Source organism: Mus caroli, unplaced genomic scaffold (genome assembly GCF_978045245.1).
Source record: "Mus caroli unplaced genomic scaffold, Mus_caroli_1 scaffold_12, whole genome shotgun sequence".
In the NCBI taxonomy this organism is placed as follows: Eukaryota; Metazoa; Chordata; class Mammalia; order Rodentia; family Muridae; genus Mus; species Mus caroli.
Window position 1 is genome coordinate 57,403,071 of NW_028227267.1, and position 18,827 is coordinate 57,421,897.

The 18,827-nt window shown below is 47.1% G+C and overlaps 1 pseudogene; it reads right to left on the bottom strand.

Annotated features, from left to right (window-relative positions):
• Nucleotides 1–2,956: 2,956 nt before the first annotated feature.
• On the bottom strand, nucleotides 2,957–5,379 carry LOC110308963 (heterogeneous nuclear ribonucleoprotein A1-like; annotated as a pseudogene).
• Nucleotides 5,380–18,827: the final 13,448 nt, after the last annotated feature.

Consider the following 18,827-nt stretch of genomic DNA (forward strand, 5'->3'; position numbering starts at 1 on the left):
CCTCTCACTTCATTCCCGCAGCCATTGCCCCTCTGTCACTGAGCAGAACGCTATTGGTTTCTTCTCTGGTGGCCATGCTCAGAGGGAGCATGGAGGAAGCTTAGCATCAGAAACTGGAGAAGTGAGAGGAAGACCATGAGCTGATCAGAGGCTGTCGGGACCTTTCCCGCTTAGCTCTCATGACTGACAGAGAACACATGTACCCTTTACCAGGACCAAGATCCAGATCAGCTGAACATCAACATTGGGATTTAAAGGTCTCCAGATGACAAGCCTTCCCCATGTCCACAGCATTTCCGCATTCCCCCCTTCATTTTTAAATACAGAAAAATTAGAAAAATATGTAAGAATTAAAATGGCATCAAACTCCTTAATGACAATAACACAGAACTCCAAAGGATGATATAAGAAGGCCTTCAAAATTCTATGGACAATGTAAACAGTAAGCCTGTATTAGAATCCACAAGCTAAGATACAGATAGAGTCCAAGTCTATGCTGCTATGTTAATAGTCAGATGGCTAAGTTTGAAGAAAAAGGGATGGCTCTACCTTACAAGAAAATGTCAATACATAAGTGTAAAAGGAATGAAAGGAACAGAAACTCACCCTAGAATATTCTAGTAATAACTGTTGCAGGTAAGATTCATCCACGGATGCTTAAAATTACATAGTGAAAACTTTAGATACGCTGAGTATTTGTACAATCTCAAAGTCTGCTCAGCAACACTTGCTGTTGCAGAAATAATCTTAGCCAGGTACAGTGGTACACACCCACAGGCTCACCATTTGGGAAGAGGGGGTATGAAGATGAGGAGTTCAAGGTCATCCTTGGCTACATAGCAAGTCTGAGGCTAGCTTGGGCTATGTTTCAAAACAAGCAAGCAAACAAACAAATAAAACAACAACAAAAAATGTGGTTATGGGAAATCCACCAGACATGGCTGCGCAGACACACACAGTCTATAGCCAAATGAAAGTCTTCATTCCAGCCAGCTGGACTATCTACACTCAGGTATTCAGAACCTAAGTGCAGTTCTGGGTGTTTAGAGTAAAGGATTTATAAAGGCGAAAATGACATCCCGGTATCTCACTCTACAGCTGCAGGAGGACAGTTTGCTCAAGCAGGCAGTTTAACAGAAGCTAAGATAAGCAGTTAGCTGGGGTAGCTTGACCTTGGGTTCCTAGAATAGTTGAGTAATTTCCCACAGGATTCTCTAACAAGAAAATAAAATCTACTTAAAACCTAAAGTTCCCTCAGCAAGAATACATAATGAAGAAACCTCCTCACTATCTTGCCCTGTCACATGTTATCGTAGGAAAATGCAGAAGCCACTTTTGCCATGTGATTAAGTGTGGTTCCTCAGAAAGCCTGACTACCCTCCACCCTATTCTGCCATCAGGTGTTGGGCTTATGATTGAGACTTAGGCTGAAGCTCTGTACAATGAAGGCTTCCCCACAGCGCCCCCCCCCATGGTGGTTCCTGATGAGAGAGACATCCTTGCTTGTCCATACTTTTAATTCACTGTTCATCGTGGAAAATGAGTGCATACGACTTCCTCGGGATGGTCCAGAGATTAAATGCCTTTTGCAGGAGGAATGTCTGGAAAGGGAAGCTTATTGGCTAAACCCTCAGGGTCTCTAGATACCTCATTAGCATGGAGAACTCTGTTCTGTGCTCATGACCACAGGTCACAGTTTCTTATGTGGGGAGTTGTAGTCACATGTTCCAGGCCAGGGTTATAGAAGCTAGGAAAACTGTTATAGGCCCTTGGATTCTGTGTGACAACATTCTTAGCCCTTCAGTTGGTGGGAAACTAAGATTTGATAATACATTCTAAAAGTTTTTTATCTTTTGGTCAGAACATTAGGTCTAGCTTTATCTGTTAGTCATGAGATGATAAATCTAATACGAAGCAGGGTAAGGAATGGCTATTCAACTAGAGATGGCCCAAGAGAAACTGTAGTTTGGGTTCTAGACCTGTAACGTTTCAACCTCCCCACATCCTGAAGTTCGCAGTCAACTGCACTTTGTAGACACAGCAACTATCTAGGAATTTTCATTCACTCCAGTAACAAGTCTTATAGGCTTCATATCTCCCTGGTTTGATGCACAGACAAAGGCTTTGGCAATGTCCTTTCCCTAAATCTGACTTGCTGTGATCATAAGGAAAGCCTCAGACAAATCCAAACTCAACAACATTCTGCAGAATATCAACATCATGAGAAACCAAGAAAGACCCAGGACCCAGCCCAGATTAGAACACCCAACATGCAGTGTAGAATCCTGGAAAAACAGGATGACATTTTTTTGGAGACGCTGGTGAAACCTAGTTTGCAGTGCAGAAAAGCACAGCACATGAAAGTTAATTTCCTCCTTTGGACAATATGTGCCTATATGAGATGCCAACATGGAGCAGAAAAGGGTAAAGCCATAGGGTAGAACTCTATATGGCTTGACTCCTCCTCTGTGAGTCTAAAATCATTTCAAAATAAGAACACACCCAAGAACACATATACACAGCCTAAGGAAAATTATTTCCAAACAACAATCTTATATCCAATCAAACTATAAACCCACTTTGGTGACAGAACAGTGATCTTTTCGGATGTGAACGGTCAGCCTGCCTCCATCTTTTTTTTTTAAAGACACATTTATTCATTTAGTCTGATCATGATCAGACCATTACATTTAGCAGTCAGCTGCATGGATGAAAAAGGTCTACAGTAAAATCTTTTGTTGGAATGCTTTACACTTTCCACAGAACAAAAACTAAAATAATCTGCTATACAACTAGTCACAAATACAGTCCTGGAGTTTTTGCCCACACACATGAGTGCGGTCTAAAACATGTCTTCTTTGTAGCAGCTAGGCCCTGTCACCACTGTGCTTGGCTGAGTTCACAAATCTGTTGTGCCCTGTAGCTTCCCTGTCACTTCTCTGGCTCTCCTCTCCTGCTAAGCTTTGTTTCCTGGCTGTAAGTGGAACCTCCTGCCACTGCCATAGCTACTGCTGCTGCTGGAACCACCATAGCCACCTTGGTTCTGTGGTTTAGCAAAGTTCTGGCCTCCACCACCATACGGGCCAGAGTGCCTGCCTCCAAAGTTTCCTCCCCTCATTGGTCCAAAATTTGAAGACTGATTGTTGTAATTGCCAAAATCATTGTAGCTTCCACCACCTCCAAAATTGCTTCCATCATTGCCAAATCCATTATAGCCATCCCCACTGCCGCCATTTCCACCACCACCACGGCTGCCACCAAAGCCACCACGACCACTAAAGTTCCCTCCTCAACCAAAATTGTCATTGCCACCAAAACCGCCTCCACGACCACCACCAAAGTTTTCAGATCCACTGCGACCTCTCTGGCTGGATGAAGCACTAGCCACCTCTTGCTTTGACAGAGCCTTTCTTACTTCACAGTTGTGGCCATTCACAGTATGGTATTTCTGAATAACAATCTTATCCACAGAGTCATGGTCATCAAAGGTAACAAAAGCAAAGCCCCTCTTTTTCCCACTGCCTCTGTCAGTCATAATGTCTATCACTTCAATCTTCCCATAGTGCTCAAAATAATCTCGTAGGTGATGTTCTTCAGTGTCTTCTTTAATACCACCAACAAAGATCTTTTTCACAGTGAAGTGGGCACCTGGTCGCTGAGAATCTTCTCTTGAGACAGCTCTCTTAGTTTCCACAACTCTTCCATCCACCTTGTGTGGTCTTGCATTCATGGCAGCATCCACTTCTTCCACAGTGGTGTATGTGACAAACCCAAAGCCCCTGGATCTCTTGGTGTTTGGATCTCTCTTTACCACACAGTCGGTTAGTGTTCCCCATTGCTCAAAATGGCTCCTCTGACTCTCGTCGGTTGTTTCGAAGCTCAGCCCTCCGATGAAGAGCTTCCGAGCTGTTCGGGCTCCTTGGGAGACTCGGACTGACAGCAGAGTTACGAGAGCCTTCAGCCATGCTTCCTCGGCAGCGTCAAAGAGCAGAAAGGAATACGATAACGAACGTGCCCCAGCCTGCCTCCATCTTAGGCTTAAAAGCTATCTTATAGTAAAGACAAACTAGGTTTATTCCAGTTTATGATTAAATCTCTGTTTCTCGAGGATTGGGCTATGCCCAACCTTAATTACAAATGGTTCTGTACTGCCTGTTCCAGAAAATGATAACCATATCTTTGTTTCAAAAAAGTGCAGCCATCTTACAACCCAATCTTTGTTTCAAAAGGCTGCCATGACCTTATGCCCACCTTGGAATCGCATCTTTGTTTCAGGAGGTTATTATGACTGCTGTGTTATGCTCATGTTCTGCCCCTGTAACCCCGCCTATTTCTAAATACCCCATTTGGAAACCTCCTACCCTTGAGCTATAAAAACTTTGTCTTCCTCATGTCCAAAGCTGACCTCTTAAACTCTGCCTTACAGGAGAGGCAGCCCAAATTAAAATAATAATAATAATAATAATAATAATAATAATAAACAAAAAAGAAAGAACCTTAATTTAATTAATTGTTTGCTTTAATTAATTTGGCCAATTAATTTGGTCAGTGATCTTTCTCCTCCCATCTTTGAGATTAACAGTCACAGGCTTTCGTACTTCCTCAAAAGAATAAGCCGAGGTGGATTTAGCGGTCAAGTAACACGGACGTCAACACTAGAGAAGCCAATGCATCTCCAGAACAGTCCTACTTGGAGCCCCGGAGCACAGTGTGGATGCAAACAGGAGGACTAATGTCTCCTCAAAGGCTTCTAGCCTATCAAACACCGACTTATTTACTTATACCTGTAAATTTTTCAGTTTGGCTTAAAAAGAAAAGTATCTTAAAATGTGTATTTGCTTGAATGTATGGATTTATACACACATGACTTGTACCCACAGAGGCTACAAGAGAGCACCAGGCCCCCTGGGACTGGAGTTGTGAGCTGTCATGTGGGTGCTGGGAACCGAACCTGGATACTGAGTGAGATGAGTAACCAGGGCTCTTAACCACAGAGCCAGCTGTCTCCCCAGCCCTCCTCATTCTATTGCACCTGCCGCCTCAGTATCCCAAGAGATGGGGTTGGAAGTCAGAGGGAGCCACTAACTCAGGTGACATTTCCCCAAAGTGCCTCCTCCCTCAGTCCAAGGTTTCAGGTTTTTAGTTTTTTTAAGATTTATTTATTTTATGTATATGAGTACACACTGTAGCTGTACAGATAGTTGTGAGCCTTCATCTGGTTGTTGGGAATTGAATTTAGGACCTCTGCTCGCTCAGGTTGGCCCCACTCGCTCCTCATTATTATCACTGTAGCTGTCTTCAGATGCACCAGAAGAGGGCGTCAGCTTATGAGTGGTTGTGAGTCACCATGCGGTTGCTAGGATTTACCCGCTGAGCCATCGCACCAGCCCCAAGGTTTCAGTTTTAACAGAGTTTGGAGTGGCATTATTGATAAGTAGGTAGAAAACTAAGCAGGAAAAAAAGAGAGAGAGAAATTATAACCTGGGGGGAGGGGACTGTACTAAAGAGAAGTGTAACCCCACTCGCTACCCTAAATAGCTCAGTTGTAAACAACATTTGCATCGTCCTAAGAACATAAACACTAAGTACTCATTTAACCAGATGCCTATTTTGGGAGAAGGGGAAAAAGGAAGTGTCTGTTACAGGAGGAGTGAGAGTTAACTCTTGTTCTTCCAAGTAACAAGCTAGGAGCCATGGTGTGGGGGTGGGGGTGGGGAATGGGTGGGGGAGGGGGAGGGGGAATCCTCAGCTGTAAGGTGAGCAGGGCCTCGGAGGTCCCTCTGTGGAGTGACAGTGATGATGGCTGTAAATGTGGACATTTAAGGGACTCTGATTCCCTGCAGCCATAGCAAACCAGTGGGGACTGAATGGCAGCCTGTGTGGGGTGTGGAGAGGGTACAGGCGTGAGTAGACGGGCCAGACTGGGCTGGCTCAGGAAGAGATGGGCTCAAGTTCCATGTCAGCAGGAGTCAGTCCAGCTCCAAGCCATCTGGGGTAGAGGGCAGCCACAAGTCAAAGCAGGTGACACCCTCATGAAGTAGCAGTGTCCTGGTTCCGTGTAACCTGTAAAGCAGCCCTGACGGATGTGGGTGACTGGGAAGCAGGTTCCAGGCTCCAGCAAGATTTTTTTTTCCCCACTGCAGGACCCATCAGAGCCTTTGATAGGAGGATGGAAATAGACACCGAAAGACATGGCAGTCAGGGGTGGACAGGATGCAGTGTTGAGCATGCGCACAAGACTCCATAGCGAGCAGAACACTGCACCAGAGAACTGACAGCACTGTCTAGCGGAGGCATGGTGACTGGCATTAGCAGGAAAGGAATCAGTACTGTTTTGTTCCGGTGCTGAGCAAGCGCTCTGCCAGCCTCAGTGCTGCATCCCCAGATCTGTATTCTGATGCCTTCACCACCAATCACGAACACTCTCTCCAGCTGGTGGGGTCTAAGTCGGGCTTCAACGCCAACAAATACTGTGAGGTTTGAGACAAGATGAGGGGAATCGTATAGGACTACAAACAGAGACAGCTGGCTGTGAAATTCACAGCCATCCAGCAGGGAGGTGGGATCCAGAGACCTCACTGAACTGTGATGCTCACAGACCCACCCCAAACCAAGATTAAACCCACAGAGCCCTCCACCAGCCTGGAAATGATGGGGATGACTGTAAAGGAGACGGTGTGGGGTATGAAGCGCCTGTCTCCCACTCCCTCCCTTCAGGGCTTTCCCTTCAGGTTCTGTGGGCCTCTAGTGGGGTTTCCTGGGACTGACACTTCTCCATCCAGTTGTGGGAAATCCCACTTGTCTGACTCCTCAAAGAAGCTATCAAAGGAGGCTGGCAAGACGGCTCAGTGGGTAAAGTGCCTGTCCCAGAAGCATGGGAACGTGTGCGTGGATCCCCAGCACACCCACAGAAAAGCGGCATGCTTAACCAAAGCCGCATGTTCTCCTAATGGCCGAGCATCTCTCAGCCTGACCCCCAGATTTCCCTGTTCACACTTTCTGCTCTCTAACGTGGCCCTCTCTGAAGTGCTGCTGGCTTTCCACCAATGGGTTCCAGCAACTTCTGTCCTAGCCCTGTGAACTCAGCATGCTTTCACTCCATGTTACTAAAATTCACTGTCCTATTGATTATCCCACAATTAAAACCTTATCTTGGCCAGGCAGTGGTGGCGAACGCCTTTAATCCCAGCACTTGGGAGGCAGAGGCAGGTAGATTTCTGAGTTCGAGGCCAAGCCTGGTCTACAGAGTGAGTTCCAGGACAGCCAAGGCTACACAGAGAAACCCTGTCTCGAAAAACAAAAAAACAAACAAACAAACAAAAAAAAACCTTATCCTCGTCTCTTATATTTCCCCTCAACCTTATTTTCCTACCCTGGCATAAGAACCCAAGATCTTTGTCCATTGGCTATTTTAGAGTGTATCCATTGGATAGAAATGTAGAAGCCACCCAGGTATTTTGTAGAGAACACAAAGTGAGCAAGGTAGTCAATAGGACCCTTCAGGGCCTTCAACACATGATCACAGGCTCGCGCTTTCTCCCTATGGTCTGAACAAGAAGAGGCAAACTCTTCCAGGATAAGGCCCACTGTTTCATAAGCACTGCCTATACTATGTGGCATTTTGCCAACAGGGATACGTTGGTTGTCATCTGGAATTTCTTTGAGAAATGCCCTTGTCTTCAGCCCTGGGCTGAAGAGAGGGTGTCAAATACGTGTCTGTAACCTGCAGGGCTTTCTGGAGTCCCTCTTGATTACCACTGAGTCCTGGGTTTCAATTCTCTCTTTCTTTCTTTCTTTCTTTTTTTTTTTTTTTTTTTTTTTTTTTTTTTTTTTTTTTTTCCGAGACAGGGTTTCTATGTATAGCCCTGGCCTCGAACTCAGAAATCCGCCTGCCTCTGCCTCCCGAGTGCTGGGATTAAAGGCGTGTGCCACCACACCTGGCTCTGGGTTTCAATTCTTAACTTGACAAATATGTCCGACCCATCTGTGTTCGACTCTGGGTTCTGTGCATCCAGCTTTGAGTGCCTTGGAGGACACAGAAGTCCCTCAGTCTTGCTGATGCGTCTATACTTCAGGGCTACACAGCAGGAGTGGGAAGTGCCTGCCTGGGCCTAGCTCTTGGTGCCCACAGAAGTGATGATGAAGGTGACTCCCCTGGGCCAGAACCCCTTAAAGTCTCTGGGAGGTGGGTCCCCCTCTTGGTCCCATCACCACCAGTTTCCATGAATGATGTCACCTGTGATTATTCTTCAGGTATGGTTATGTTGGGGAAACCCAGCTGGGGGCAATGCAGGGGACCCAGGGTCAGGCAAGGGGAAGGGGGCTCACATACTTGAGGATTCTCTCTCCTGGATTTAGGGATATCCCCTGGTCCTCTCCTGGCTGGAACAGAGAGTCGCTGACCCCTCACCCCTTTATGGTTGTTCTGAGGTGTCCCCCTCTCTGGAAGACAATGATGATAGAATACACCCAGGGCCTGTTCCATAAATAACTGCTTGAGCTGAAGCAGGAAAGCCAGTGTAAGGAGGGTTTTTAACACGCTCAGTCTCACAGGAGCACATGTTAAGCGCTGTACCAACCATTCCGGAGGAAGCTAAGAGGCAGGGGAGCATGCCTCTTGCAGAGCAAGCGGTTCCAATCCAGTCCGGCTGAGCACACAGCTAGGATCCAGCTCTGTGGCAGTGTAGCCGCGATCCTCCCTCCCGTACCCACGGCACCAGGCAGACCTCTCAGCTTTCCTTGCCAAGTTCTTCGGTAGAATATGATAATCGTCTTTGGGGTTCATGGGATTAATGAGGGCTGGACAATACAGCGAACAGAAGTGCTTTGAAGAGGGACAGATCTGCGCCGGCACTAACAACAGTCAGGCTCTCCTTGAATGCCTGCCAAGTTGGCATCCCAAATCCACCCCTTTCTCTCTTCCACTTACTGCCTAACAAATGGAAAAGGCAAATGAACGGCGGCATGCGTGGCTTTTATCATGGACACCCTACACCCAAACCCAAGAGTGTTAGGGGAAGGGCCCATTGTCTGGAGATTTTTGAACTCAGACCTTGAAAGAACCGATGCCCTCGGAGCTCACTGTTCTACCCTCCCCCAGCCTTGCCCTAAAAACTCCAGATGCTAAAAATACCCTGGCCACCTGCTGCCCAGGGAGACAGTAAATCACGGGCCTTCTAGCACTAGAATCCCAGCCAGGCCTGGTTCAAGGTGGCCCTGGGCACAAACCCACGAGGTTAAGTTCACATTTCTCCACCCAGACTGCTACTAGCAGCTTTCCCTACTGACCAGGAGGCTACAGGCAGAAGGGCAATGCCCAGAGCCAGCGGGACCAGCTTGAACTTTCTGGAGCCAACGTGTCGAATGGGTGAGGGGCACTCTGGGAAAGGGCTGCTGGGGAAGGAGGCTCCAGGGAAAGGGAGCTGATGAGGCCACAAGAAGCAACTGCTTAACTGTATTAGAATACCGTCTGCACAACCACAAGTTGCCAGACCGCGCTGTCTTGTTATTCTGAGGCCACCAGATGTCGCTGTTAACACGGAACACATGTATCTGTGGTGTGTGCTATTCCCTGGATGGGAAGAGAATTACTGGAGACAGCTCTTGCTTGACCTGGGCACACAGTGGCACATGGGAGAAATTTGCTAACTGCTTACACACACACACACACACACACACACACACCTCTAAACCAAAACACAGGCAAGAATGTCAAAGGTCAATTCACTTTCATTCTTAACACAGGACACACACACACACACACACACACACACACCTCTAAACCAAATCACAGGCAAGAATGTCAAAGGTCAATTCACTTTCATTCTTAACACAGGACCACAGGCAAGAAATGAGAGGCAAATTAAATTTTAATGGACTTTTCAGCAAAGGTTTCATCAACAAAGACAGTTGTGGGGACAAGTGCAGATTATATTTGGAAGTGTGGGGATCCCTGAGTGTTTTCTAGAAAGCTATGTTATTACAGGTAACTGCTATCACACCAGTCAGTGGCGGCACATACCATTACTCCCAGCACACCGAAGGCAAAAACAGGCAGATACCTGAGTTCAAGGCCAGTCCGGTCTATAGAGTAGGTTCCAGGACAGCCAAGACTACACAGAGAAGCCCTGTCTGGAAAACCAAACCAAACCAACCAACCAACCAACCAACCAACCAAAAACAACAATAAAAAGACAAGAAACTGCTGTCAATCAACTGCATGGTCCAATCAGTAAAATATAAAAACAGGGCAGTGCATAAGCTACAAGTGATGACATTAAGGGCTACTCAAGTGTAATGAGTAGATCCACGTGATTGGAAAGTACTTTGTGGTGGCTTGAATGAGAGTGGCCCCTTTAGGCTCATGCTTGGTTCCCAGTTGGTGGGACTGTTTGGGAAGGACTGGGAATGTGGGCTTGTTGGAAGAGGACTGACTGCCTTTAAGGTTTCAAAAGTCCAGGCTAGTCTCAGTGTGTTCTCTCTTCTCTCTGCCTCACATAGACCACGGTGCAAGCTCTCAGCTACTGCCCCAGCACCATCCCTGCCTGCCTGCCTGCCTGCCTGCCTGCCTGCCTGCCTGCCTGCCTGTCTCCCACTATGTTTCCCGCCATGATGATCATGAACCATGAGCCTCCAACTAAATGCTTCCTTTCTAAGTTACCTTGGTCATGGTGTTCTGTCATGCCAGGAGAAAAGTGACTAAGAAACACAGATCATTATTATTATTATTTGTGTATAGCTCACCTTCAACTGAGTGATTTTCAGACCTTTTATGTTCCTGGGGATGCATCTAATATTGTGTGTAATGCTTGCTGTTGGAGTAGAAAGACCACATTTTTGTTGATGTTCCTGTTTTGGAGGCATGGTCCTGTTATGGTAGCCCAGTTGGCTCTGGACTGGAGCTTCCTCTGCCTCGGCCTTAGTTACCACCTTGCTGGGAGGTACACTTTTAAGTTGACTTTGACCTAATTCATGGGTGCTCTCTCACCCCTGTGTCCCTCGGATTTCTTCTGGGTAAACTGGACTTTTACACACAAATCTAGAATTCCATGTACGCCCTTGGAAAGGTGGGTGTACAAAAATTAGTATTGACCCCACTCAGGGCCATTTAAGTAACAGAGACACGGGCTCCAAGAAGTGGCCAAGGTTCGGCTTCAGGGAGAGAAGGGATTGAACCAGGACCTAACTGCAGCACAATGGCCACACTGCAGCCTCTCTTCCAGAGTTGAAAAGAGGCCATTTAATACTTTCAAGTAACAGTCTACTTCCTCCAATCACACAGACATCTGAGGAAACTGGCTTCGCAAGTCAAGGATGACTGCTACCAACTGTTGGGCTGCATCCTGCCTCACTGCTGGGATGCCTAGAGCGGCCAGCATGCCACTTAGGGGAGGCAAAACAGTTTGCAATAGGGGGAGCCATGTTTTCCTGGGTGGGAAACAGAGGAGTCTGGGATGGCTGCTGTGGTTCCCCGTCTCCTGTGTACACAGGCATCATTGCTGTACCACTGGGAGTCTGGAATGGGGATCCCCAGTCCATACTTCCCCTCAGGACCTCCATGAACCAAGCAGGAAGAGGAAGGCAGAGCCCTGTATGGGGACTGAACCTGGTTTGGTTCCGAGTGAGTGCCCAGAGTGTGGAGGGGCTAGAAGAGTAGAGAAAGCCTTCTCTGGGAGATTTAAACACAGCTCTTTATGCCAAAGGCCTCCCCCCATGGTGATCTTTGATGAGGGACAGACCTTGCTTGTTCAAACTGCTTTATTTGATGGTGAATATGAATGCATATGCCTTACTCAGGGTGAACCAAGGATTAAAAATCTTTTGCAGGAAGGAATGTCCAGGAAGGGAAGCTCATTGGCTGAACACTAGGGGCCTATCTAGAGACTTCATTAGCATGGAGAACGTCAGGTTTTTATGCTACGCGGCTGACTGCCATGGTACTCTCAGTGGGGTGACACGGTTACATGTTCCAAAGCAGGTAGAGTTTGGCAGGACCTGGCTCCACACCTCAGTTCTGAGCTTCATGGGGTTTGTGGTCACTCAACCTTACCACTTCTTGTGTCGGGTGGCACACAGTTCACTTGCCCCACAACCAACCAGCTTCTGCTATGGGCACAGATTCCTCAAAAGTGAAGGCCTTTTTCAAAATACCCACTGTTATATTGTGTGGGACATGGAGAGCTGTGACTTGCAAAATGGAAAACTAATGAAAAAGGAGAGAGACTCGTAAAGTTAATATACACAGAGAAAAATCTTTAGGAAGCTGAAAGCAAGTTTGTCATACTGGTCCTCTCTGACCAGTTGAACCCTCTCTACAGCCTCTCCCCTTCTTTCTTCCATTGAGACAGGGTCTTACCATGTTATCCAACTGGTCTCAAACTACTGGGCTCCAACGACCCTGCTGCCTCAGCCTCTTGAGTGGCTAAAACCACAGATATGGGTCGCCAGTACCCAGATTGTTTTCTTCTTGCTCTTCCAGTTTCCCCTCTCAGCATTATACTTCTGTCTATTTTAGTTTGGGGTTAGGGCTGGATCCAGGGTTTCAGGCACGCTAGGGCAGCACCCTACCACTACAGCCAAGTCCTTGTAATAAAGCAAGTTTTAAAGGAAATTCATCAGCAAAGCATAATATATCAGAATATTAACTTCTAAGGATTAACCAATGGGTGTGACTGCTTCCTATGGGGAAAGATGATGATTCTGGGAAAGGTACTAAGTCTGGGGTCTGCAGGGATGTCCAGGTGAGATGCAGACTCTCCACGTAAGAGTGAATGGAAGATGCTAGTGCCCTCTTCCACCTATGTCTGGTAGGCCTAGTACTTCAGGGCATTCAAAGTTTGGGAAGTACGGCAGTTAGCATGCTTATTTGAAGCCTTGCACAATTGTTCTCTTTAATTCATTATTTCTCATTAGAAACAAATTTGAGTTTTTATTAAAAAAAAAAAACAAAGCAGGTACATGTATTTTAATGATAATTTTTGTCATTGTTTTTGAAACTATGTTCCACACTGTTGCACAGGCTGACCCCAAACTTCTGGAGATACTCCTGTCTGCGTCCAGGAAGCTGAAACTGCAGGCATGTGCCACTATACCACAGTTATAATTGTAAGTTATAAGAAAAAACATGGGATTATTTTTCAAGCCTTGTATTAGGGCTCTCTCTAGAGGAAAAGAATCGACCAAGCAAATGAATCAGTGAATCTGTTCATCTATCGTCTACATGAATTAAATGATTTAGTCAATCAGCTAGTATTACAATAGTGAAGCTCGGTCCCTGAGGCTGGGTGCCTTGGCAGATCCAACCTGGTCCTGCACACCTACAGGATTCCTGGAGAGCCGCTGGTGCTCAGTCGATGATAGAAGCCGGGAACTGCTGGTTCTGGTATCCGTGAAGACTCAGCAACAGCAGTAGGGTCTATCATCCAGCATGTGTGGAAGGCCAAGCCAGGCCAGTGACCTTCCTTGTGCCAGGAAGTGATGCCCATATTTAGAGATGGGCCTTCCCATATCAGTAAGGCAACCAGGACAGTTCCAGACTCGGGCGACTCTAATCTGTGGCAAGCCGACATTCAACCAGTTATCTTAAACCTTTTGTTTGCATTTTAGTCTCTCAGCGAGGTTTTATAATTCTCACACCTCAACATGCAGACTGTTTTTATAGCCCAGGTATTAATTATTACCACTGAGGATTAGAGCAGCCAAGACAGATACAAGGTCACGGTACCACCCAGACTCTTCTCAGATGAAGTATGAAGACATCTGCTCAGTGCTTTCTGGATGGGAGGGGTTTACAAGAGAAGTTTAGAGTATTAATAATAGCAGGTGGGGGTGGAAAAGCCAAGCCTTCTTGCTTCCTCCTTCTTCCTGTCTTGTGTATCCCAGTCTGGCCCCAAACTGTCTATGCAGCTGAGAGTGACTTTCTGATCTTCCTGCCTCAACCTCCTGAGAGGTGTGTGTCAAGGAGGATCAAATCCAGGACTTTCAATGCTCTAGGTGAAACACCATGGCCAAAGGCAAGAGGGAAGGAAGGGGTTTCTTTGGCTTCCACTTCCACATCATAGTCCATCACCAAAGGAAGTCAGGGCAGCAACCCAAACAAGTCAGGAATCTGGAGGAAGTTGATGCAGAAGCCATGGAGGGGTGCTGCTTACTGGCTTGCTCCCTGTGGCTTGCTCAGCTTGCCTTCTTATACAATCCTAACCCCCAGCCCCAGGGTGGTACCACCCACAATGTTCTGGGCCCTCCTGCATCGGTTACTAATTAAGAAAATGCCCTACATGCTGGGCGGTGGTGGCGCACGCCTTTGATCCCAGCATTTGGGGTGGTGGCGCACGCCTTTGATCCCAGCATTTGGGAGGCAGAGGCAGGCAGATTTCTGAGTTTGAGGCCAGCCTGGTCTACAAAGTGAGTTCCAGGACAGCCAGGGCTACACAGAGAAACCCTGTCTCAAACAAACAAACAAACAAACAAACAAACAAACAAACAAACCAAAAAACAAAAAAGAAAAGAAAATGTCCAACATGCTTGCCTATAGTCCCCACCCCCCATCATATGGAGGCATTTTTCTCAATTGAGGTTTCTTACTTCCAAATGACTTACTTAGGCTTATGTCAAGTTAACATAAAACTATCCCCACACTAGGTGAACACTTGACAATTTAGCTACATCTCCAGCCCAGGACTTTTGTTGTTGTTGTTGTTGTTGTCGTTGTTGTCGTTGTTAGAAATTATATATACCAAGTGGTGGTTTCCTTCTGACTTTCACCCACTTCTCCCTTGCTTGTCCTCCTCCTGCTGCTCCTCTTCCCTCCCTCAGTAGCCTTCATGTCACATGTATTCTAATTACCCATCCCTCTACATCCTGAAGAAGATTGCTTCTGCCGATCTCACCGTTCCTAGTTCCTTAGGCATCCATATAACAGATACGATAGGGAGAAGTTAAGACAACTGATTCCTAAGGTTCTGAGCAAAATTTAGACTTAAAATATTTTTTGTTCATTTTATGTGTATGAATGTTGAAAGCCTGCACGTGTGTCTATGTAACACGTGTGTGTCAGAACAGGGCACTGGGTTTCCCTGAGACTGGGGTTGCAGACTGTTGTGAGCTACTGTGTGGTGGTGGGAATCAAACCCAGGTCCTCTGCAAGAGCACATGTTCTTCTTAATCACTGAGTCAACTCTCCAGCTGTAGATCTTAATTTTATTTTTGTATATACATAGCATGTTCAGCAGTACATATGCAAGTACATCTGTGTGCAAGCCAAACATTGATGTTTAGTGCCTTCAATTGCTCTAGCATGATTTTTTTTTTTTGAGGTAGGGTGTGATGGTTTGTATATGCTTGGCTCAGGAAGTGGCACTATTTGGAGGTGTAGCCTCAATGGACTAGGTGTGTCACTGTGGGCATGGGCTTAGGATCCTCACCTTAGCTGCCTGGAAGTCAGTCTTCCACTCGCAGCCTTTGGATGAAGATGTAGAACTCTCAGCTCTGCCTGCACCATGCCTGCCTGGATGCTGCCCCACTCACACCTTGATGCTAATGGACTGAACCTCTGACCCTGTAAGCCAGCCCCAATTACATGTGGTCCTTTAGAAGACTTGCCGTGATCCTGGTGTCTGTTCACAGCAGTAAAACCCTAAGACATAGGGCTTCTCACTAAACCCAGTGCTCACCAATCCCACCAGTCTGGCTACCCAGCAAACCCTCCTGTTTCTGTCCTTCCACCCCTAGGCCTACACAGCATACTGCCACATCTGTTTTTTCACGTGGTTGTTGGGGGGGTCAGGACTTCAAGCCCCCATGCTTGCAGGGCAGACACTGCCAACTGAGCCACCTCCCCGGCCCAATTTAGATTCTTGAGATGATGGGACTGTGGTAGAGGGGCATTTTGCAGGGATTGCCCCACACTGATAGTAAGAAGCCAGCAGAGTGTACTGAACTTCCAAAAGGAAAAGAAAGGCTAAGTTACAATGCATCAAATGAAAAATGCACCCTAAACATGCATGTCCCCTGTCAGCTCTCTGCTGTCCTCTGTGCCAGGGATCTGGAGGTCAAGACACCAAGTCACTTCTGTGAGAACTAGAGCACCCCACACCTGGCAGTGGGACATGTCTGTCCTCAGACACTAGTGGGAGTCTAAGCCCCCGTTTCCCTTCCATTCAGCACTCAGCAATCACCCATCAGGGAGAAGAGGCCAGGTACTCTGGGGACTGCAGCCTGTCCTGTGTCCTGCAGACCAGCCTGGGTTATACCATCTTTTTTTTTTTTTTAAGATTTACTTATTTATTTTATGTGTATGAGCACACTGTAGCTGTACAGATAGTTGTGAGCCACCATGTGATTGCTGGGATTTGAACTCAGGACCTTCGGAAGAGCAGTCAGTGCTCTTAACCACTAAGCCATCTCTCCAGCCCATGTGACACTTTCTTAAAAGACAAATTAGAAGATCAAATCAGCTTTTCTAATTTTACTACGACACATGTAGTGAGAAGTGCAGAATTCCTAAGTGTGCATCCCAAAGGACTGTCACACTGTGACTAGCACTCACGTGGAGATGACCGTTTCAGCATCGCTCTCCCCAAAGGCAGCTCGGACTGGATTCCAAACACCACCCAGCAGTTCAGTCTGAGAAGCCTTAATGTAACAGCTCCAAGGCGGTTCCTCCTGGATTTCCAGATTAGGATGTGCACCGTGCAGCCCATGTAACACGCACATATACAACAGTCAGGAAGCAGTTCTGCCCCTAGGCATTCCCAGTCAGGGATACTCAACTTACGAGTTTGGGAAATTTACAGACATAAAATCATATAGCCTGCATTCTCGCGGCATGGTCTTCTGTGATGCTATTAGTAGCAGGTTCATTTTGTTTTAATTCAGCATGAGTGTGAATCTTTGTTTCCTAACATTTGTGGTGAAAAATAACCGCCATTTCTTTTTTGTTTGTTTATTTGCTTGTTTTCTTTTTAAAATTTATTTATTTATTTTTGGTTTTTCGAGACAGGGTTTCTCTGTGTAGCCCTGGCTGTCCTCGAACTCAGAAATCTGCCTGCCTCTGCCTCCCGAGTGCTGGGATTAAAGGCATGCACCACCATGCCCGGCTGTTTGTTTTCGAGACAGGGTTTCTCTGTATAGCCCTGGCTGTCCTGGAACTCACTCTGTAGACCAGGCTGGCCTCGAACTCAGAAATCCGCCTGCCTCTGCCTCCCAAGTGCTGGGATTAAAGGCGTGTGCCACCAGCGCCCAGCCATAACCGCTATTTCTAGTGTACTAGAAATTTCAGACACTCTGTGACGTCTGGACCTGGAAGTGAGGTGTCTCTCAGTTACAAGGGATGTCTTCCAAACCACAGGGTGGACTCGGCCAAAGGAGGGGTGGCCTGACCAACGACCACCACTGGAGCCCCTCCCACCTCAGTCTGTCTTCTGGCTGCCGCCTCGCCAACTGCCCCCCCAAACCAGGGAAGCTCATGGAACATAAAGTAAAGCCACATTTGAGGAGTCAGTGAAATGGCCCGGAGGGTAAAGGTTCCTGCCACCAAGCCTCAGCACAAGGCCCACACATGTGCCCACAGAACACTGATCATAAAAACCATCGGGGGTGGGGTGGGGTGGGTGTTGCTTTCACAGTCCCAGTCTAAATCAGATGATCTGTGGAAGTTTTTTGTTGTGTGGAAGCTTTCTGTCGCTGAGATAAACACCCAAGGTAGCAACTTAGAAGGAGAGGTTTAATTTGGCTCATGGTTTATGTAGTTTTGGATTACAGTGGCTTGGCCCTGTTGCTGTGGACAGACCTGTGGTGGCACAGGAAGTCATGGTAGGCACAGTGACAGAGCAGAGCTGCTCACTCAGCCAGGCATGGCCTCTTGTGATCGCAGCACTTAAGAGGGTTACTGTCTCATACCTGAGGCCATCCTGAGCCACTGAGTAAGTCTGTCTCAAAAACAATTTTTTTTTGTAAAGCTATTTACTTCATGGCAGCAGGAAAGTTAAAGAACAGAGGGGCGGGGCTTGACATCCCTTCAAGCGCATATCCCAGTGTGTCAACTTCCTCACAGGCCCCACCTAAGGCCGCCTCTCCTGCTTCAGCAACACTGGCTGATGAGCAACACGTTCAAGACCCAAACTTAGGACTGCAGCTTGGGCATTTGCCTCAATCTCAGCACCTGGAAGGTAGAGGCAGGAGGATTGTGGGTAGCAAGTCTGGAGTGGTTGCCTAGCATGCTGGAGACACTGGCTTTCATACGTTTAAGAAAACGACCAAGAAGAATAAGAGATGAAGGGGAGGAGAGACCTAAATTGGACCAGCAGCCAGACTGGCAAGAGAGTGAGTGGCCCGGCTCCAGTGCCCACTACCACGAAGCGGGCGTGGATCCAGGTGTGGGTGCTCTCCTGAGCAGAGGGGTGGGTAGTATTGTGAGTACCCTCTCCCACCTGTAAGAGAACCATGGCAGTCACTTCCTGGAACCCGGGTTTGAAACCCAGCATGATCCTGCCCCATCTTGGTACAGGTCAGACAGCAAGCTTGCGCCCCCCCACCCCCCAGCCACCCAGACTGTTAAGGCACAAACTGCACTTCATGGAATCTTCTGGAATTTATCTTATAGTTGTACTGTTAAGATTTACCACATTTTTTGGTTCTTGTGTGTTGCCATAGTCCCACCCTCTGCCCTTTACATGGATTCTCCCTCCTCTGCTTCTTTCAAATGAATATTACAATATCGACCCGAGTAGCCTCAAGCCCCCCACCAGCCTCAGCTTCCCAAGTACACCTGGACGCCACTACTCCAGATTACCACTATTGTTCTCTGTTGGGCACACAAATTTGAAACA